Raw genomic sequence first — 22,414 nt, 5'->3', positions numbered from 1 at the left:
GGAGAGAAACATCACTAGGGCAGCTGACCTAAACCAATCAAAGGGATATTCCATACCATGTGATGTCACACTCAGCAATAAAAGGTGGAAACAGGAAGAAGAGGGGAGGGGTGGGCTCTCGTTGGGAAAACGTCAGTCCTCCTCCCGAACACCGGCTACGTGCGTTGAGGCTCTGCTTCAAGGACGTGGTCAGTCATCGCTCATTTGTGGGAAGGAGAGAGTAATTTCTTTCCTCTGCACTTCCATATAGCCTTCATTTGTTTTGTTTGTTTGTTTTCCTCCCTTGTTTTATTTTTTCCTTTTCCCCTCCCTTTTCCCCTTTCCCTTTTTATTTCCCCTTAGTTAAATTGTTTAGTTCATGGTAGTCTTTATTTAATTGTTATTATTATTTCCCTTTAATTAAATTATCCTTATCCTTATCCTTAGCCCGTGAGTTGTTCTTTGCTTTACTTCTCCCCCTCCTCATCTAAAGGAGGGGGAGTGAGAGAGCAGTTGTGGGGTTTAGCTGCCCAGCACGGTAAAACCACCACACCAACCTAGAAATTCTGTGATGCTGTGATTAGAACAACTAATGGCTTAGGTTTCTATTTTCTCTGTTTTATGAAGTTTGTAGCCACAACACATGAAGCTTCCATGAGTTAAATATGAATATAATTTATCTATCATGCTATTTTTCCCACCAAGAAAAGTCTCTTCAAATCAGAGGAAGTAGGTGTTATAAAGACAATGTATAGGATTGTCTATGTATGAATGTGTAGGATGCAGACTAATTTTTTCAGTTGTATGCATTCTAGACCAAAGAACACAGGGAGGAAAGACAAGTAATATTAAAAGAAGAAAAGACTGAACATGTTGAAGAGAAAAGTAGCCACACATAGCAGTACAGGGAGTTCGCAATGGCAGAAATCTGGGTTTTTACAGATTTCTATTTATTTATTCATTTTATTACCTCCATTCACCATCTTTTTTTTTTTTTTTTTTTTTTTTTTAATAATGCAGCAGCTAATAAAATGTTAGTGAAACATTCATGCAAAATGCTAGCACAGGCAAGGCTCAGAAACCATTCTCATGACAGGACTAGTTGAGGTCAATGCTATGTACTATCCCAAAGCTTGTTACACTGCAATAGAAACTACAAGCCTCTGTTTCCCTTGAGGTGAATCCATACTGACTACTCCTCATAACCTTCTTCTCTTCCAATTGCTTGGAGATGGCATCCAGAACAAGCTGCTCCAATACCTTTCCAGGGACAGAGGTGAGACTGGCCTGTAGTTTCCCAGATCCTCCTTCCTGCCCTTCTTGAAGACCAGAGTGACATTGACTATCCTCCAGTCTTCAGGCACCTCATCCGTTCTCCAGGACCTTTCAAAGATGATAGAGAGCGGTTCGGTGATTACATCTGCCAGCTCCCTTAGCACACATGGATGCATCCCATCGGGACACATGGATTTGTGTTTGTATTCATCTATGCAAAGCATTAGGCACAAGAAATCAAGAGTAGATTCTTATTTTTGATATACACAGGGTGAAGGCACAGAATATTCCACAGCATGGAAGCCTATCTGCCATACGATAATTTGGGGTTTTATCAGTCCTTCAGTCCTATTAGTTTGCCTCAAAATAGAGGGAACTGAGTTGTAGTGATAAAATCATCAGCTTGACATTGTCTTCACAGAAGAATTTCTACTAGCACAGCAGGGAAGTTGCCTGGTGACTCTTTGAAGCTCTTTTATGATTGAGCATTAGTAGGAGAATGCAGACAATAATATGGATGGGAAACACTGGATTGTCTTAAAGGCAGAATGATTTAAAATTAATGATTAAAAAAAAAAGAAATAAAAATTTGTGGCAAAGGGTTTTCCCTCTTTGAATGTGACAGGAAATGGATTTCAGTTGTAAAAAGATCAAACATAAAACATAACTTCTAGATAATATATTGTGTTGATAATATGTATGTGAAGAGACCTTGGATTTTGTAGAGAAACTTTTTAAGGTATGGGAAAAAAAAAAAAAAAAGGTAGATATTTAATAAAAGAAAGTACTAAAAATATATGAAATTATATTTTATTATGAAATATTTTATAGAATATATGCGTGAATGTGACTAACAGCTCTGCCAGGTGAATTTCTCCATTCTCTCACAGAACATACTGAGCACAGGACTGTCATGATTAACATTCATAAATGTCCAGGCAGATGGAGAGGCAGGTATAAGCAATGAATCTGGCCAGCTACACATCAGGCTGAGCAAGCAAGTGTGAGACACTTAATGTGGTGTAGTAAATTCATAAAATCAGCCTCAGTATTGAAGAACTAATACTTTTATGACACAGAACAATGGTGACTGGAAACTATGTTTATGATGATATCAACATAAAAATATATATTTATTAAATCCTGGAAGATATCAGTTTTGCTACAAAGAATCTTTTTCTTGAGATATAGACATGCAGAACCACCCTGAAAGGTCCAAAAAACTAGCATGTATGCCAGAAATGGAGATTCAAACTCAGCTCAATCACTGAAATCATAGCTAGAAAACCACTGAAGAAATATTGTGCCAATCATTCTTGCTGGAATATACCAACCATCATATATCAAAACCTGAAAAATGATATCTTTCTTTAATGGGGAGAAATACTTCTCTCTTAAATCAATGACAAAACTCCCATTATTTATGAGTCCCACCCATAAACAAATAAAGAATGGATATTTTATTGGATTCTTTTTTTTTTTTTTTCCTGGATAAAAAGCAACATAGCTTCTTTTGTATAGGCTTATATTTTAATGTGCTGCTGTTGCTCAGAGTAATTATTATCAGTAGGTGTGAGAATTCCTACATTAATGTACATGCCACATAAAGTCATAATGGTATTCAGTATAACAATGCAGGAAATTGCATGCTTTTTTCTGTATCACTTCAGGAGACTCTTCTGGTTTTCTGGCTTGGATGCTCATGTTGGAAGACTTCAGTGGAGCCCTTGAGTCGGATGAAGGCAGCTGGAATATAAAGCAAGCCCAAAAATCTGCTGGTGTTTCCCTGGAGAGTGGTAAATCAAAAATATTACATGGGTTATTTGTAAGGAAGGGTAACACTGCTAACAGTGCTCCAGAGGCAGGATGGGTGAGAGCAGCATGTGAGCATTAAATTATGGTGAAGGATTAGAGCCCTCCAATCCATCTATGCAATAATTAAGAAGAACCCTTATGAAGTTCTTGTTGGAAAAAAATAAATGAAACATCCATCAAGCTAAATAATGAGCTGTTGTGGCAACTCTTTGACTTTGTGGTGCCTCTTCCTTCAGCTTTAAAGCAATGGACAATTTGAAAACACAGAAAACAAATTAAGGGCAGGGAAAATAGGCAATCAGTCAGCAGGAACTGTGGAAGGTCCTTTAATCCAATGGTCAAAGGGGCCCATAGTTCTATTTCCTGGTACTGCCAGGAGAAACCTGGGATAGTACCAACTTTCTACTCTATCAGGGAGAGAAAGCGTACTGCATAAAATGAAAGATTTTCTTCATGTATTCCCCTCCCTCCCCTCCTGGGGCAGAGGCCAAAAGTTAGTCATTTTAAATGGGCAGGCCATTGGGAATTCAAAATTTCCATGTGATGCCTGCTGTGTTGATCCTTGCTGAATGTGAAGATTCTCAAACAAAGATGTGTGTTTGCAGCAATGTACCAAGGAAGGGGGTGAAAAATATTCAGCCATTTCAAAGAATATGCTTCTGCACAGAAGGCCATGATTTCACAATGTACTTTTACTAACAGCAGAAGGAGGTACTAGTGAAAAAAAGACATATCTGCTTCCTGTTGTCCCAGAATTGTTCAAAAAGGTATATTTTCTAGAATTGGCAACTCTAGCTGACAGTGGTAAGTTTTCTGCAGGTAAAAAATCTGCATGATTTTTCTGTTAACTGAGGTAAATTAGGTTTCCTCAGACCTTCTTAAGAAATGGGGAGGAAGTTGGAGAAACTGAAAAATTAGGCTCTGAAGCTGGAATTCAAACCAGCAGGGCAGAACATCTGAATTTAATGAGGCTCTGCTTGACATCAGTAGGAGCATTGGAAGGCCAAAGTATACAGGATTAGGCCTCAAATTAATGATGCAATGAAAAGGAAAAACGCATAATTTTAGGGAAGATCATTTTGATGATTGATTTTATAATTATTCATGGCACCTAATGTGAATTATCAAGATATTTTTATTGATGGCATTTATTAATGCATTAAATTTTAAACTGTGCTCTGGAAGACAGTATAATACAGGCAGGAAACAGAAAGAGAAGTCGAGATATTTAAGGAGAAGCTGAGAAATAAGGATGTTTAATGCAATTAAGCAGTACATATAGCATCCAACTACTGCTTCGTTGCTGTTTTAAGTCTACACCCTTATTACAGGGCTGCTACAACAATTTTAGATTGAATTGTTATATCAGATCTTCAAATGTGTTGTGATTATTTGTTGTAATAATCAGTTAATGAAACATTAAAGAAGTCATCCTTTCCAAATGCATGTTCTAAAAAAAATTACTAAGGTCAGCTCAAAATCCCCTTTTACTCTTTTCAGGGCTTTGCTTGTACAATGCTTCTGTGGACACAGTTTTATGAAAGCCACCTGCCATCATACCAGTAGTTCATAGTTCTTTCCCAAACTCAGTGTGGACTCCATTGCAAGTGTGGCAGTGTTCCCACACTGAAGCAGGGTTTGCTATTCATCGATCATAGGGGATCAAAAGTATTCACAGTATAAATGGACTTAATGACAGATTTTTGCATGATAAGAACTTAGAGCAGACTGTCCATGTTCATGCAGATGGACTCCTTAGCTGTTTGACACCATATCCTGTCTTTGCTGTAAGGTAAGGAGCAACCTTAAGACCTATGGCAATAAGAGGTGACTTAATTCACAGACAGTGGGAAACACAATCTTTCAGATGAGCGAAGCAGCAGAAAAAAAATTGTCCGTACTCTCTTGAATATCCATCTTCCTCACTTTTCCCCAGTAGCATTTCATCTTCAAGAAGCAGAGGGACAGAGAAGCCCTGTGAATACTAAACCCACTACCTCTTATGCTAAAGGATTCTCATTTCAATAATGTTTGTGTAACTATCCATCAATACAGCTCTGCATCAGGTGAAACACACCATGATTTGTAGCCTCTCCTACATAAAAAGGAAGTTAGTAAAACAAATCCCACTTAGCCATCTAGAAGTTCAACCAGAGCAGAGCTTTGTGAAATGTAAGGCATTCTCCTTAATCCTTATGATTTTATGGAGCCTCCAGAAATGCAAGATTTTCAGCAGTAAAATGTGTGACATTCTTCAACATTTCATTGACATTAAACACAGCAATGTTTATTTCATGCCAACAGCACTGGTAGGACAGCTTTTGCTGGAGCAGTGTCTGATTTCAGATAGGGTTGGCTGAGTTTTGTCTTTAGAAAGCTCTGGTACAGCTGCAGCCAGGTGCTCGTTAACTTTCTTTTTAATATCTGACTGCCAGAGCTCAGAGGAATTAACTTGCTCTTGCTCCTATCTGTGTGAAAGCGTCTGAACGGGAAAGCTCTGAAGACCTCCCAAAGATTTCAAATCCCCTGCAAAAGTGACTGAAGAACTGGGATTTCTTCTTTTCACTAGCAGATAGTGATCACCTCTGCTGAATAGTATTAAATAATGAGGAATGTGTGTAGACATTTGGACTATTATTTGGGAAAAGAGGAAGCTGGCAGGACTACTACATAGTTGCAGGACTTCTACATAGTTGCAGAGGTTACAAATTCAAACTAGGGTACATTTTCCCAATTCCATCTCAACAGCTGTCACCTAGTTGCTTTAAATGTATGAGTCTTCCTATAAAGATTGAGTAGCAACATATACTTTTTCCCTTTGGTCAGTACTTCATCAGTATATAATAACAGTACTGTTGCATTGGGTGGCATTATACAAGCTTACCTTTGAGATCCCTACCACAGAAAGGAGGTACTGCTACTTATATGCTCACAATTTACTCAACTTCTCATTTTCTACTCTCCAGTTCAATCCAGAAGACAAGACAGCTGGTGCTATCCAGGGCCAGATCTTGCTGTTTTTCTGGGGGATCCTCAAAGGGAAGGAGGTGAGGGCACAGGCTCTCCCTAGCAGCTGTTGACAGCTTTCTAGTGTGGCTGCATGCATCCAGCTCTGTGGGAGGCAGGAGGAGGCTCCGACTATGAAATCAGAGCAATACAGTTGGAAAGCCACCCATTGTGTTTCTGCATGTGCCAGCAGAGATGCGTCAGCCCTGGCACAGATCTCATAGCAATACAAAGATGGGAGCACCCTGCTTTCTATGACTATATATTCACCAGCAGAGGGGGAGATCCCTAAGCAGGGTCTGAGGTGATAACTCTGCCTCATGCTCAGGCATCTGCTCGCCTCACATCCTCGTCTTTCTTACTGCAGAGAAATTTGTGCTAATACACGGAGGAAGCTGAATGCTTTCCAAAATGCTCTTCCAATCACCTCTGCCTGTGGAGGATTTCATACAAAGTGTTCAGGCTTTAGTGTCTGTTTTTAGTAGCAATCTGCCCACCTCTTGAAGAGGCCTTGAACTGGCAGGGATGATATCCAGTTAGTGTAACGACTGCCCAGTGATCCAAATGGGATCATCAGCACTAAATGTACATGATTTTCAGTCTCCTGAGCTCCATTTCTTCAAGTGTGTGTTGTTATTCTTCCTTCCAAACACACTCAAAAGGAAGACTGGTTTAAAGACTCTCACTTCAGCTGTTTATCAGCTGAGTTAACACAAACATTTCATTTTGAGCGCTTGAGCAAAGTTTATGGTTTCCCTTCCAGGGTAGCTGACCTGAAACCTCTCTAACAACACTCTAGAGAAAAAGCATAGAAATGTTCTTCTTAAAATCAATTTCTTATAGCTATGAACAATCAGAATCAGTATAGCAGTAAAAAGCAAGATACAAACCCAATTATAACACTACAGCCACTGTTGCATTAAACACATAGTGTAGCCAATGCTGTATAGCTGGCTTAGAATTGATATTTCTTTTGATAGTGCTATTGCAAAGGCATGCAGTATACAGAGAAGTAATCTTGGCTGCACAACAACCATTGCAAGCCTTAAAATTAGAGTTCAAATTCTGATCAAGACTGTTTCTCTGTGTCACAAGGTAGAACAGTATGGATAGGATAGGACATCCAGACATAGGATAAAGAAATAAACTCATAGCTAATCTGCACTGGGCAGATGTTCTTTCTGGTAAGACAGATGTCAAAAACATAGTTTGTGAGACTCTAAACTTATATTCCGGTTAGTGAGAATATAAATAATACTTCCTGGTCACTTTATTTATTTATTTATTTATTGCTTTGGCAGTCAAGTCTAATCCTGTGGCCAGGATGGTCTGATAAAAGTTTGAAGTTTTGGCTATGTGCATCAAGCATAAATACATACAATGACATGTTTGAAGTAGACAGTATAGTCAGTTTTTCAATGTTAAGAAGTCATCAAGAAAGATAGCACTAGTCACACATTTAATGCTAGTTTTTTTAAGACATGCTCTGAAGAAGTGATTTCTTTCTACAAGAAAATTCCTGCTTGTCCCCAATTTGTTTCTTTTTATGTTTTCCATAATTCTCCTTGGATTAAGCAAAACAACAATCTGCATGCCATCTGCAGCCCAAGTGTGCTGTGATTAAAAATTATAATCCTGATATCCTGCGCTAGATTTTAATAGGTATTGTAAGAAAGGAGGTGTTATTGGATTACCAGACTTGAATTATTTTTCACTGTCTTTCTTTCTTTTAAATAATTGTTTTTCTTTCCTTCTTGCACTGGGAGTCCAATAAGACCTAATGGGCAGTGGGGGAATGGGGAGATGGGAGAATAAATGAAATATAGTTTGTAGAAGCAACAATTTTCTTAAATAACTGGGGCCATGTAAAAGGAGGAATTCATCTTTTAAATTAATTAGACACATTAGGAGAAAAAGATTAAAAAGACTGGAGAGTGCCCTTTTGTAATCAGCCTGGAGTTATGAATCTTTCAAATTATACCTGGCATTATTCAATCCCTTCAAAATGAAACACAGTTTCACGTGTTAAACAGACTTTCAGAATATGAGGCAGAGGTTATGTTTTTAAAGTATGGTGGTAGTTGTTTCAGAAAAATTGGTGAAAGGAATGAGAGGGAAGTGTGAAAGCTTGTCTCATGCATGTTTTAGAAATGAAGGTTAATGGAGGTCACTAGATTGATTATGATATTCTCTTTCATACCCAAATGTATCAAGACTCATGCAGATTTCATGAAACAAATCCATTGTAATTTTAGGTCATCATTCAGTCTTCTGAGAAACTTCAGCCATGTACTGTGGTTAAAGACCAGGTTACTACTAACTTCTAAGGCCTTTGAAATGGAAAGAACTGATGAGCTAAAATATACTTGGATAAACCTTATGGGTAACCATGTGTACATTACAAACACCAGCAAGGTCCCAACCTGCTACAAGATTTCATCCTTATTCAGAACCAGTGCAGAGTCTTAAGCCACTCTGATGAATACATTTCCCAGGCACATAGGAATAGTTTAACAAAGCTCTGATCCAATATTCTCCCTTCATCTAGATCCAAGCCCCAGTGCTACAGAGGAGAGCAAACCCCCCATATCATGCAGTGCATTTGATAAGAGAGCCTCTTTGATCTTTGCTGACAAATGGTTAATCCATGAGCAAGACACATACTTATTTGCATTGTCTTCAGTTAACTACAGAAGTAAGAACTAAGAACACACCGAGAGCTTGAAAAGCAGGGGGCATAAAGGAGGATACCAACCACTGTGCTCCAAGGGTATCTCAGTGTCATCCAACATCATTTCAGTGTTATCCAGTATCATTTTAATTTTCCAGTTTCAATAAACATGCTTCCATTCCCACAGAAAATGATCAGGACATTACTGACAACCCATCCTTAAGGGTTCTGACCAAAAACTTATCTCAAAGACCCTTTTATAACATGCAGATGAATGCTTGAGTAAATTTTCAACAGGAATTCGTGTGTGTAATCAACAGGGAAAATGTGCTTCTGTTTCAAAGTATACACAATCAAAAAAAAAAAAAAAAAAAGTTTTGTTTCTGCAAATTGTCCTCATGAAGAAAGGCTAAAGCAACATTTGGATGTTTTCCTTACTCTTTTCTAGTGAGCTACTTAATACAATAAAGCTCTGCAGTTTCCTTTTCTGGTCTCTCGGTCAGGCTTCCCTTCATCTCAACTGCATTATTATCCATTCAAAATTTCAGCTTACTCATTTCAATGCAGTCAATAAAATTGATATCATATTTCTGAAACTAGAAATAGTATTTCATATTTTGTAGAAGGAAACCAGGAATCCAATACTTTTATATGCTACACTTGTGATGAAGAACTCGAATCAAATGAGGAGACTGGATCACTGTGAAGATAAGTAAGAACAGTATCCGTGTTCTGACACTCAATGGATAACATCTTGGCAATGGAAGCAATGGCACAACTCCTGATCACTTCAGTGGAGCCAGGATTTCACAGCCAATTCAACAAGTGGGGAAAAAATTGAGACACTGAAATAGAGGACAGGATAATAAAAGTCTAATAGGAAAACAGAAATAACTGTTTGACACTGACCTAATTAATATCAAGGGAGTGCTAATCTACATTCCACTCTGGCTTCTCCAAGTTTAAAACAAGATATGACAAAATGGCTTTTCAGACTAAAATGACTCAATAAAGACACATTCTGCATTGAACACTTATGAGCTCTGGTAGATTCAAAGCCAGTACTTGATTCTGTGACTCTGAATGGGAAATTTAAACTTAGAAGTGCAAGGTCTAAACCACCATTTGAAGCAAGATCTATGGTCTGCGTGTGGTGTGAGGTATAGCTACACGGTCAAGAATTCTGGCCTTCCACTCTTTGGTTCTTAGGTTGTGACTTTTTTCCTATTGTGAAGGGACATTATTTGTCACTGCCTCACAGGATACTTCAAAATGCTACAAGGTCATATATATTTCCATATATTTGTTGAAAATAAAAACTCTCATCTCTCATAAAACCTGTGCAATCAGATTACTCTGGTTTAGGATTTCAGAAATCTACCTCTGAATCCCAGAACTGTCCATTGTGTATAATCAAAGGAAGATACAAAGGTTATTTATGTGATTCTGTGGTGATTGACTTCCTCTGTGTAGTTCTGCCATTAAGCAGAAGTAGATGTATTTCTTCCTGCCTTTGCCACCTGGACAAATTTCTCACAAACAGACAACTGATGAACTTAGTGTAGTTCAGTACTACAGTAGGTAACGAGAAGGTAAAGATGGAAATGATGTCCAAAAAAAGTTTCTTTCAGTCTCCTTGATAGAAGAAAGGTGTCCTGACACACGCCTTGAATTAATGCACTATAATTTGTCTAATATACAAGATTGACTCATAGATTTCAGATGTTTTGAGCTATCAACAGAACGATTAGCTGGCACAAAGAATGGCTGAAGTTCCAAAAAGAAGGCATGTATGTATATGCATACTATATATATATATATACTATATGTAAACAATAACAAAACTTAATATGGGCTTAAACACCAAACTGAAAATGTTCTCAGAATATTACAAAACACTTCTGAGAAACAGTAAGCACTTGGGTACTCCAATAAGCCCTTTGCTGAGAGCGGCATGCAGACTGAGCATGCAGACTAAGCACTAGATGAACCCCTTCCCAGTATTCATGACCCTGCTCAAGGGATAAACCTCAACATCATCAGTGGTTTAACCTAGCTAAGTAAGACACATGTTGGATGATTGCTCAAAGCTTATCTGAACCACTTGTGATTGCAAAACAAGAACGAATTTCATGGCAGGCTTTCTTGTGAGATTTCCAATACTCCCTAATATTGAGGCAAAAAATAAAGGGCAACTAACTTGCCAACATTTTTTATTATTGTCATTTACTGTTATTACTTAACTTCTTTATTGCTGATGCCAAAAGTTCTGCAGTGCTCAGAAAACAGAAAATAAATCCTGTACTTGTTAGTTTGTAATGTACCTCAGAAAAAGTTTCATTTGCTGTTTCTACTCAGAGAACTCTGGGAAGTTGTTCAATAAAAGACAAGCATCAAGGTACTGAAAACAGAGCTAGGTCTGCTCACACCAAGCTGGATAATGGAGATAGATGGTCACACCAAGGGAAATAGCAGAGGGAGTATCTTTGTGTAGAACAGTTTCATTAGTGTGTGAGATATTTGGGGCACGCTCTGCAAAGCAGTGTGAACTCTGTCAACATCTATCACAACAAGTAAGTGAGCACATAGTCCAGTAATGCTGAAAGGCAGTTGACTTCTTTGTACATTAGGTCTTGCCTTCTGAGTAACAAAGAGAAAGGAGTGAGGAAAAGCCATGTAACAGATTACAAGACAGAACAAATTTCTCTGAATAAACTAGTTTCCTTCTGTGGAGAGCCAGATTTTAGTTTCAGATGCAGACGATTATCCTAGGAATAGCCTTGGCTGTACAAAACCACAAGCACATCTACACTACAAACTCTCCTCTTCATGGCTTCTCCCTGCCTTTTCCTTTCCCTTTGTCTGTACCCTAGAGCCAGGGAGAGAGTAAATGAAAACAGAACATCCCCTCTGCCAGCATGGTGGAAGGGCTGTAAGGAATAATGGGATTCTTGCACTTTTTGTATGAGCACACAAACAATGGAGTGTTTAAATTTTTAAACATTTTATTAGGCCAGATGAGACTTCCTTCTAATAAATGAAGTTTCTTTCTCTCTCTCTCTCTCTCTTTTGAAATACTAGTTCTTCTGCAGAGAAAATGGAAGAAAAACACTGCCTTGCACTTTCCATAGTGCATAGGAAGCATTGCATCCCATTCTGAGGGACTGCCTATGCTGCTTGGATGCCTCCTTTATACAAACACTCACATTAATAAAGAATGTCTCCCCTTTTAACCACCCTGAAGCTGATTTCTCATCTGGGAGGTTATAAATTATTTTTAGAGGTTAATTGTTATGCAAATCTGCTCATCATGGGGTTCCAGCATCCAGAGAAATGAGAAAACACTCTCTTCCCCAGTGGCAGAGGCTCATAGAGGACACCTTTTCATTTCTAAAACCATTTGGAGAGGATTATGTGCCATATGTTTTCTCAAACATATTGCACACTAAATGTAAGATGCCTATATTAACATGGTGTTAAGGTTACACAATTGGAACATAATTGTATATTAATGTGCCTATTTTGTGTATCCTTATATTTTGTATTATTCATTTCAAAACACAGTGACCAATTCTGTAAATTCTGCTCAGATGAACAGTTCTCATATAGTCAAGAATCACCATTGACATTTGCAAGTAAGCTTTGCAGAGTCAGACTACAAACAATACACAGATTTAAAGTATATATTTAATAAGAAAAATGGGGATAGTGAACACCATAGGCTAGATGATGAAGACAAAAGGATTTTGCAATAAGACTCTTTTTAACATAAGTGTAAACCTGGAAAAATATGTTAATTTCTTATTAAGTTTTATTTTATTGTATTGAAACATTAATCTCACATTGCACCATCTCCAGATGCCTTAAGTTACCAGGTGTGCTACTTGTAAAAGCCCCCTTAGAGTGAGTTTGTGTTAAAGGGATGGATAAAGCTGTTGGTGTGGGCAGTGAAATAGTTCCCAGAAAACAAGACGTCAAAGGGTGAAGAAAAATGTGCTGGGAGTTGGAATGCGAAATTCTCCCCCCAAAACAGGAGATCCAGACTCTGATTGTCCCGTTGCAGCCACAGGAGCTGATGATCTCAGGACACCAAGTCTGCCACATCTACCCAAAGCCAGCAGCACACACTGATGTCAATAACAGGCTGTGTAACACAGACTTCATTCTATTAGTAATAAATTGAACAGTAAAATAAATTCTAATAAATATTGTCTGTATTTTGTAGCCCCCTAACTTGGTCTCCTGTCAGGAGGATCTACAAAACTAGCTTTTGGGACAACTACAAGAAGTTGTGGGATAAACATGTGGGGCTGATAATTGTCTCAAATGATCCTCTTGGAGGTTTTCAGGGATATAGTATGCTCCCGTCATTCAAGGACCACGTGGACCCTTAGCAGTTAGGTCTCTTTCCTAAGAGGTTGATACAGTGCTATCAAACTCACAGAATCTTCACAATTGGGAAAACTAAGAGTGTATAAGGCTAAACCTATTTGCTAGGTCTTGTATGAAGTGAGAAAAGTCTCCTTTTTTCAGGTATGGGGCAAGACAAGGAGCAAAAGGACAAAAGTAGCTCAGGTTAAGGAAAATTATATTATAGCAGTTATCAACACTGCTCTATGCTGTATGTTCCTCCTAGCAGTGCTGTACCAATAGTTCCTTTCAACAGTAGTAATAGTAACTCTGGCAGTGGAACTTCTGAAATAAGGCTCTACATTGCAGGTTAAAGTTTGGTCAAGTTTCAAGAGAATAACCTGAGAATAATATTTCTTTAAATACAAAGAAAAGCAGCTAGGTTAAAAGAGCAGACCAAAAGATTTCAGCCATAGTCATAAACAAAAAAATAATAATTCTGAGGCAATTGTGTGATATTAATTTAGACAGCACTGTTATCATAATGCCTTGGAAATAAGAAGAATAATTTTCACCAAATAAACCACAAAAAGTGGTGTGTTGTAACTTTTTTCTTTCAACATCAGATTATTATTATCTTCCAAATTTTCATTAGTAAAAATGTGAAGTCATCAATGAGTTTCAAATAATACTGAATATAACTTTTGGCAAAAATATAGCACATTCAAATATTGATGATTGCACTATATATATATATACATTTTTTTTTTCCAAAGGCATAGAATCATAGAATCACAGAATGGCTTGGGTTAGAAGGGACCTTAAAGATCTAGTTCCAACATCTCTGCCATGGGCAGGGACACCTTCCACTAGACCAGGTTGCTCAAAGTCCCATCTAGCCTGGCTTTGAATGCTTCCAGGGATGGGACATCCACAGATTCTCAGGGCAACCTGCACTAGTGTCTTACCACCTTCTGAGTGAAGAATTTCCTACTAATATTTAATCTAACTCTACCTTCTTCTAGTTTAAAAGTGTTCCCCCTTGTCCTAACACTATCTTCCCATGTAAAAAGTGTCTGTAAGATGCTTTAAGTATTCAATTTATTCCTACTCCCTCCTGTTCCAAAATCCAGTGTCTTGTAGGGAATGAGTATCTTTGTTGTTAGTGCTTTGGGAAAATCTCTACCTTTTAAGGTCTTCTCTTAGCAGAACAAAAGTCCTCCTTCAAGGATGCTATTCAAAGCCTTCCCCTTTAAACCCTTCTGCTTCCCCAGTCAGAGTGGGTGTTGGGTTTGAATAATTGAATCCTTCTTTAAAGAATGTACACTATAGTACTTGGTAGCATCCAAACACTAATTTCCTCAAAAGGGACATGCCTTAAAAATATTGGGAAGCAGCTTTTCAAAATGTGCTCCATAATTAACACCTTTTTAATTCATATTTTCAAACTCAAATTTATTTAACAACATATTCTGGCAACTAACTCTTTCTGAATTTGAAGATAATTCAGTGACAAAGTATTCAGGTGAATCATTTTTATTTAAAACAAATTTACTTATAATTTTATTAATTATGTAATTTGACATTTAATGACTGTTTTGGAGTAGTAGAGACCAGAGAAAACAGTCATTGGTTCTTCAGTTACTTTGAGAAGGATTAAGTGTCCTTTGAATCATGTTGAAACATTTTGATCCAATGAAATAAAGATGGTATTTTAATACAAGTTGGGTATTTTAATACAACTATAATACAACATTCTGATAGCAACATTAATTTGAATGAGATGAAATTACAAGTAAGGCAATATTACAGAGGTGACCACAGTTGAAGAGCTGAAGAGATTTCTTCTCTAAAGAGAAGAAAGAAAAGTACTCAAACATAACATCTGGATCTTATTTAACAGATGTCTCAGGAGGAAATTTCAAAAAAATCAGTAGTTGCTGCCCTAATAAAAGTGGGTCAACAGAAGGAGAGTGTATGGGCTAGTTTCATTTATATACACACACACATATATATGTATAATCTTACTGAAATGAATGAAAGTTTTAGACGGATATAAATTTTATGGAGGCTAAAGGATTGTGTAATGCCCCTTATAAAAATGACTATGATGCATTTAATTCTAAGAACTCAGTCCTTTGGTTTTCTTTACCCAAGTGGAAGTCTGGACTCCCTGCAAACTTGCCAGAGATCCATATAGCTGTAGGAATCAGACCCTAAATATCACACCAATGGACTCCAGGTCCATAAGAAAGCTGTTTCTGCTAAAACTGAATCTGCCTGTAGTTATTGGGTCAAACAATTAATTCCTTAATATATTTTCTAATTTTGGTGCCACGTTTCTGTTCTGTCTGTGAAACACTGACTTTGCACTATGACAGATGTTGGCTTTTTGTTCTACAAGATTCAGGAAACTCTCTTAAAATTCTCATACAACTGGTAACTTGCTTTTTACATACATGGGGATATTATGCTGTGACATAGGTGCAGTTGGTAGTCATGCTGAAATTGAGCTCTACACATTATGAAAAGAAAAATGGGCTGTTGTGGAGCATTTTCCATGACATTCCTTATATTTTGGAAATTGCACACACCCTGCACACACCCTGTTTGCTATTCTTCCCTGTTTAGAATTGTGTAAATAAACCTTTGGTCATGTGGCAAATTTCTACAAAATTTATTAATTAATTTCCACTTTTTTTTTTTTTTTTTTTTTTTTTTTTTTTTTTTTTTTTTATGAGGGACAGGGGCAATTTTCACTATGCATGTAGATTTTGGGGTGAGAATTGAATATTAGAGCTTTGATACTACTGGTACTTTAGATTAAGCCTGCAGTGTCTTCAGAAACCAAATAATCTTTTAACTTTCAACAGACTGAGATAAATAATTTAAAAACTAAGTTCGTAGTTTGGAGACATACCTCCAATATGAGTTTCAGTTAACGAACATTAAATATGAATTTTTTGACTTTATGCATGCTTTGTGCATGTAAAACATCAATTTGAACACTGCTTGGTGCAATCTTAGACCAAATTGAATGTGTTTAAGTCTAAAAATAGGAGCAGAGAAAGAACCATTATTAAAGATCTAGCAGAAAAAAAAAATGAAATGGGAAGAAAAGTTTTGTGTGAATTAGGTCCATCAGAAGTCAGTTTTCCTTTAGGCAAAATCTTTTTGTCAGGTAATTTCTTTATCTGAACAATTTTTATGACTTTCTACTCAAAAATCTATTATTCAATCAGTAAAGCTGACAAGTACAAATATTTCCCCTCATTGCCAATTTAGCACTTTTCTCTGGCATTCTGCATGCCAAGTAGAATTGAAGATTTACCTTCTGAAACCACTTTAGACTTCACAAGTTAAGGGAAGGAAAAAAAAAAAAAGAACACCAGAAGAAAAAGAACAACGCCTTGTTTTAATAAAAATATTGACTCATGGCTTCACAGAACAGAACTGAAAGGGAAATTTTTCCCTAATCTTTTTTTTCTTCCTATTATTTTAAAAATAAGGTTTCTCATTAAAATCTAAAGGATAGCTTTGTTTCAGTCACAGAAGACACATTCTTCTTTTGTAGAATACCCCAACTGAGTAATTTGTTCCCATCAGAGCTCTGTTGGCAAAAGGAAGTTGGTTGTTGGTTAAAAATTAGGGCTTCGATCCAGTAGAGCACTTAAGCAAGTGCTTAACTTGTCAGTGCTGCTAATTTCATATTTAAAGTATGTGCTTGGTGTGGTGCATGCCTCCATAACTTTTGGTCAAAAATGATTACTGCTTTCTGGTAACGCCCTGACTTCAAAAAGTTAATAACTTTCATACTATTTTGACATACTATCTTGATAGATTAGAGGGCTGGGTAAACACTAACTGCATGAAGTTTAACAAGAGCAAGTGTCAGATTCTGCACCTGGGAAGGAGCAACCCTGGCTATACGTACAGACTGGGGGACAAGAGGCTGGAGAGCAGCCCTCTGGTTGTGGCAAGTTGAATACCAGCCTACAGTGTGCCCCAGTAGCCAAAAGGGCCAACCATACACGGGGGTGGATCAAGCATGGTATTGCTAGCCAATTGAGAGAAGTGATTCTCTGTGCTAGTGTGGCCTCACTGTGCACAGTTTTGGGTGACACAATATAAGAAGAACATAAAACTATTAAAGAGTGTTCAAAGGAGAGCTATGAAGATTGTGAGAGGTCTAGAGGGCGAGACAGTTTAGTGGGTGACTGTTGAGGGATTCTTCCTGCAACAGGTGACAGTAGTACTATGTTGGTGGTTGGACCAGATGATCTTGGAGGTCTTTTCCAACCTTAATGATTCTATGGTTCTATGAGAAGTGTCTGAGGTCCCTTGCTTTGTCAAGCCCAGACCAGAGCAGGCTGAGGGGAGGCCTCATGGCAGCCTGCAGCTCCCTCACGAGGGGAGTGGAGGGGCAGGCACTGAGCTCTGCTCTCTGGGGACAGCGACAGGACCCAAGGGAACGGCATGGAGCTGGGACAGGTGAGGGTCAGGCTGGGTGTTAGGGAAGGGTTCTGCACCCACAGGGTGGTCGGGCACTGGAACAGGCTGTATAGCAAGGTGATCACAGCACCAAGCCTGCCAAAGTTCAAGAAGTGTTTGGACAGTGCTATCAGACACATGGTCTGATTTTTGGGTAGCCTTGTGTGGAGTCAGGAGTTGCACTTGATGATCCTCGTGGGTCCCTTTCAACTCAGGATATTCTATGATTCTATTTCTAGAGCCTCTTTGCCAAACATCACTATCATGAAACCAATCAACAAACTCAGCAGAGAAGCCAGAGGTGGAACTGACAGTTAAATGGATTTTTTCAGCTCCATCTGTAACAGCAAAGAGAGGACTATGGTGTGAGACTTTTCTCCAGATTTAGACATTTACATCTGTCTGTCTGGGTTCTCCTTATGGTCAATGGAGATCAATTCATCTCAGAGTACTTCAGAAAAGCACCATATGAATCCTTATAATTCGTATAAGTGTTTGCTTTGCTCCACTGACTAGAGAGCAAAATGAGAGAATTAAAAGTGAGTATCTAGTCTGCAGACAGAATGCAAGGGCAGCTGGGAGGAATCCCACACCCCTCTACTCAGTGCCTGAACCACTGAGTTCTAGATCTTTACATATGCAAAGTATTATAGAAGAAAACAAAAAAAAAAGGTTAGATTCACATTTTATAGAACATTTTTAAAAACTGTTGGGTGTGGTGCTGAAAACTCATTGTATTTTCATTTATGTTCTTCCTGGCAGTGGTAAGTAGTTTTAATTTGTGTGAAATTCATGTTAACACTAATCTGCAGGCTATCATATTTATTCTCAGAATGCTTCTAAATACTTCTCTGCAAAATGCAAGAGCCGTGGTCCCATCTGGTACAGATTAAGAATCCATGCTTAGCTTCCCCATGGCAAGTCCTTGGAACAATAATCACAATTTCCCCAGCCATAGCTATGCACCTGAGGGTTGTTTGGTCAGCACTTCCAAAAAACAATAGTTGCGTGAGCTCAAAAAGAGGCTGCTCTGTTTTCCCTGATCCTCTGACAAGGCCTTGCTGAAAATTGAATAAAGACAGAAATCAGTGAGGAGATAAAGCATTTGTAACAGTGTAGTGTTTTTTTTTTTTTTTTTTTTTTTTCTCTACCTAATCAACAGGTACCAGTTTGCTTTGTCATATCTTCAGTTGAAAAGAAAGCAGCTCCTCACCCTCCTCTCCACCCTCAAAACAAACAAACAAACAAAACAAAAAAATGTCTTCCCCAATTTGTTGTTGATTTACCAGTTTAAATATATGTGTTGCATTGTAATCTACTCCGTATTTAGTAAAACTTGAATACACTTTGGGGAAAAACATCTCACATGCATTTGAACATGCTTAATTTTTCTGATTTTTTTCAGGCTTGTGAGAGATTACAGACTTTGAGCATAAAGTTGCCAAAGTGCTTACAATTGACATCAAATACAAGGCAAAGTGCCATTATGAAAATGAATGTCTGCTAAGATAAAGTGTTTGGGAGACTGCAAAGGACTTGTGCTGAGATACACTGAACAATGAGGAAGTGAGGCAACATCCATGTTCCATATGAAAAGGTAGCAATCTACACAATAGTGCCTTTAACTTTGCTGTTTTGCTATTTAATTTAGAGAATTTCATTGTATTTCCCATCCTCATCATGGTCATAATTACCAAAAAAGTAGGCTGGAAAGGACCTTGAAAGCTCACCTTGATACCCTGAAAGCCACTTCATTACTTCAGGACTGGGTCAACTGTATCTGCAATAAGTATGTTCTTAAAATCTTGCACTGTTGGAGGTTCTGTGTCCTCTACAAACAAATCACTGAAATGCCTGGTGGTGAACTTTATATCATCTCACCTAAATCTACCATACTGCAGCTTGAAGTCTCATTATTTTTCTAGGTCCCACTGGATGAACACTAGTCCCAGTGATGCAAATCCTCACAACTAATTTTAAGTGCCTACATCTGAGCTCATCATTTAGGTAACCCACCTCAATGGAAAGAAACAAGCACTGGCAGAACTTAGCGAGCCTCATCTATTTCATCTTTATTTCAGTGAGATGTATGCTCCCAAAGTATCTCCTATTCACTGGCATTATAATGGAAGTTCAGATTAGGTATCTACATTAGAGATATTGCTTTGTTCAAAGGAATTCCCCCATTCATGGTGCGATGACAGAAATATTCAACATTAATTCAGTATCCCAAGAATTACTCTATCCTGAGCATTGTAGGGGTCACGGACTATGAGATGGCACCTTTGCAAAAGTGACTTCAGTATGAAAAACTTGCTTTTTATCCTATTAACCTTCTTTAGTGTGTTAAATTACCCCCAGTGGAACTGAAACAGCATCTGGTTTTAGGGAATCCTTCAGTTCTTGCCTGACTACAGTTTTATGAAATAAGAAGGTCTTGCATTTTCTTTTCACCCATCTAAGGAACAGCAGTAGCATAAAAGAGACAAAGTAAGTTTCCAGATGTGTCTTTTTTCGAACACTGGGATATTTTCTGTTTGTATGGAATCCTGCAGAGATAGAATGTATAACTGTAGTAATCATGACTCTCAATAGCAAGATTAACTCCTCTTAATTGAAGATCATAAGACAAATTAAAACAAAGTAAATTATTTTCTGAATGCATGCCATATGTCAGAAAAGTGGTTGAAGTCAGTAAGTAAGGATACTGTAACTAAGGATACAACCTGATTCAAGTCTGTAGAATTATTCTTGACTTTTAAAGCTTCTTATTTTAAGTGGCTCTTGCACCATACACAGCTCATTGCTACCAATGCAAATGCAGTAGTTCCAGTTGCAGTGATAGTTAAAAAAGATTAATGTAAGTAGAATCAATGTTTTTGCGTTGTAGACAAACAAGCTAGAGAGTCTGATGCTCACGATATTCCATGAAGTGGATATGGACCTATGCTGGTATAATCAAGATCATAATACAGTTTTCAAAGCTTTCAGTTAGTCTAATGGGACTTTCTGAGCTGAGCTTGAGGTTTAATAAGTAAGGCTCTATCACAGATTTTGGTTATATTATGGCAGTGATATCTGTGGAGGTAGCATTGCTGAGTCACAGTTTTCTGGAATGAGACAACTGAGCTGGCCCGCCACCATTTCTTGCAGTTGTTTATGGTCTAGGATAAAAACACGATGGATAGGGGTATTCTAGCACTTATTTTTTCATTTTCATATTGTGATATTAAGGTAGGTCCAGCTCTATGATTGTTTTAAAATAAAGTCAAGGAATCTAGCTAAAGAGCAACAGGAGAACATTTTCCTTCAAAGGAAATTATGATTTATTTATTTTTTTTTTCAGCTGTGGCCCACAGAGCATCTACTCACATCCACAGTAAAAGGAGTATAAGATCTTTCAAAATCTTGCCTCCTTGCATTCAGAGTGCTTCTCTGTACCCTGATGACCTCTGGTCCAAATGAACAAAGTTTTGAGCCCTTCTGATTCTGGAGGTCTCTTCTTCTCTGTTAATCAATTCCTTTCTCCCTTATTTGCCACAATTCTGGTCAGACTGAAGTGCAAAACCAGCAGTGTTCTGTGCCCTTCCTTCATTTGCCTTTACAAACAGAAACTTCAAAGCTTGGTATTGACCGTTTACTGGAACAATTTCAAGCAAGTTTAATTTAATATTATCTCAAACTGTGTTAAGAAGACTGTTTCTGCTTAGAGCAATGAGGGCCAAAGACTGTGGCTGTGCCTACACAAATGCACAAAATCAACAGGGTGAGAAACTCCTCCATGATGATGTGGCAAGTGTTTAAACCATGCCCAGTAACAAGTACTGCAACTATTTATAAATCACCTTTACCCACAAAGGCATTTGTTTTGGCAGCTGTGTAGCAGAAACAAATCAAGCTGAAATTCTGGCTAAGCTGGTGTACTGAAGTAGAAGAGTAGAAATGCACAATAACATGGTGGGCATGGCAGGTCATAGAGTATTATTACAGGATTTGGGGAGCTATGAGGTATTAATCTTGTTAAGATTGTTAAAGTAAAGAAAGCAGCTGTGAATAATTCCTACTTTGGTGCGCATTACAGCTCAATAGCAAAGCTGATCAATCCCACTAACGTTAGATAACTATTACAGTTATCTCTGCACTGAAAGCAGAATCATGAGGAAGTACCTGTATGAAATCATAGAATCATGGGAATCATAGAATGGTTTGGGTTAGAAGGGACCTTCAAGATCACCTAGTTCCAATCCTCTGACATGGGCAGGGACACCTCCCACCAGACTAGGTTGCCCAAGGCCCCATCCAACTCGGCCTTGAACACCTCCAGGGATGGGAGTTACACAGATTCTCTGGGCAACCTCTTCCAGTGCCTCACCACTCTCTGAGTGAAGAATTTCCTCCTAACATCTAATCTAAATCTCCCCTCTTTTAGCTTAAAACTATTATCCCTTGTCCTATCATTATTTGCCCAAGCAAAAACTCACTCTCCATCTTTTTTATAAGCCCCCATTAAGTATTGAAATGCTTCAGTGAAGTCTCCCCAGACCCTTCTCTTCTCCAGGATGAACAACACCAGCTTTCCCTGTCTTCATAGTGGAGATGCTCCAGCCGTCTGAGCATTTTCATAGCCTGGACCTGCTCTAACAGGTCCACATCCTTCTTGTGCTGTGGGACCCAGACCTGGATGCTGCACTCCAAGTGAGGCCTCATGAAGGTAGAGCAGAGGGGGACAATCACCTCCCTTGACCTGCTAGCCATGGCTCTGTTGATGCTGCTGTGGTGGTTTTACTCAGGTGGGCAGCTGAGCTCCATCACAACTGCCCTCTCATT

At 38.2% G+C, this 22,414-nt stretch overlaps 1 long non-coding RNA gene across 6 annotated transcripts in view; it reads left to right on the top strand.

Moving 5' to 3' along the window:
* The window catches only part of LOC106015617 (uncharacterized), a 91,155-nt gene that overhangs the window by 54,986 nt on the left and 13,755 nt on the right, over positions 1–22,414 (top strand). For all 6 annotated transcript variants that reach the window (XR_011806385.1, XR_003501499.3, XR_005268626.2 and 3 more), the window contains 2 exons: positions 2,925–3,050; positions 18,993–19,184. This is a non-coding gene — a long non-coding RNA (uncharacterized lncRNA). The remainder of the gene's footprint in view (positions 1–2,924; positions 3,051–18,992; positions 19,185–22,414) is intronic.

The sequence above is a fragment of the Anas platyrhynchos genome, chromosome 1 (assembly GCF_047663525.1).
Source record: "Anas platyrhynchos isolate ZD024472 breed Pekin duck chromosome 1, IASCAAS_PekinDuck_T2T, whole genome shotgun sequence".
Classification (NCBI taxonomy): domain Eukaryota; kingdom Metazoa; phylum Chordata; class Aves; order Anseriformes; family Anatidae; genus Anas; species Anas platyrhynchos.
This window is presented reverse-complemented; position numbering and strand designations above follow the sequence as displayed.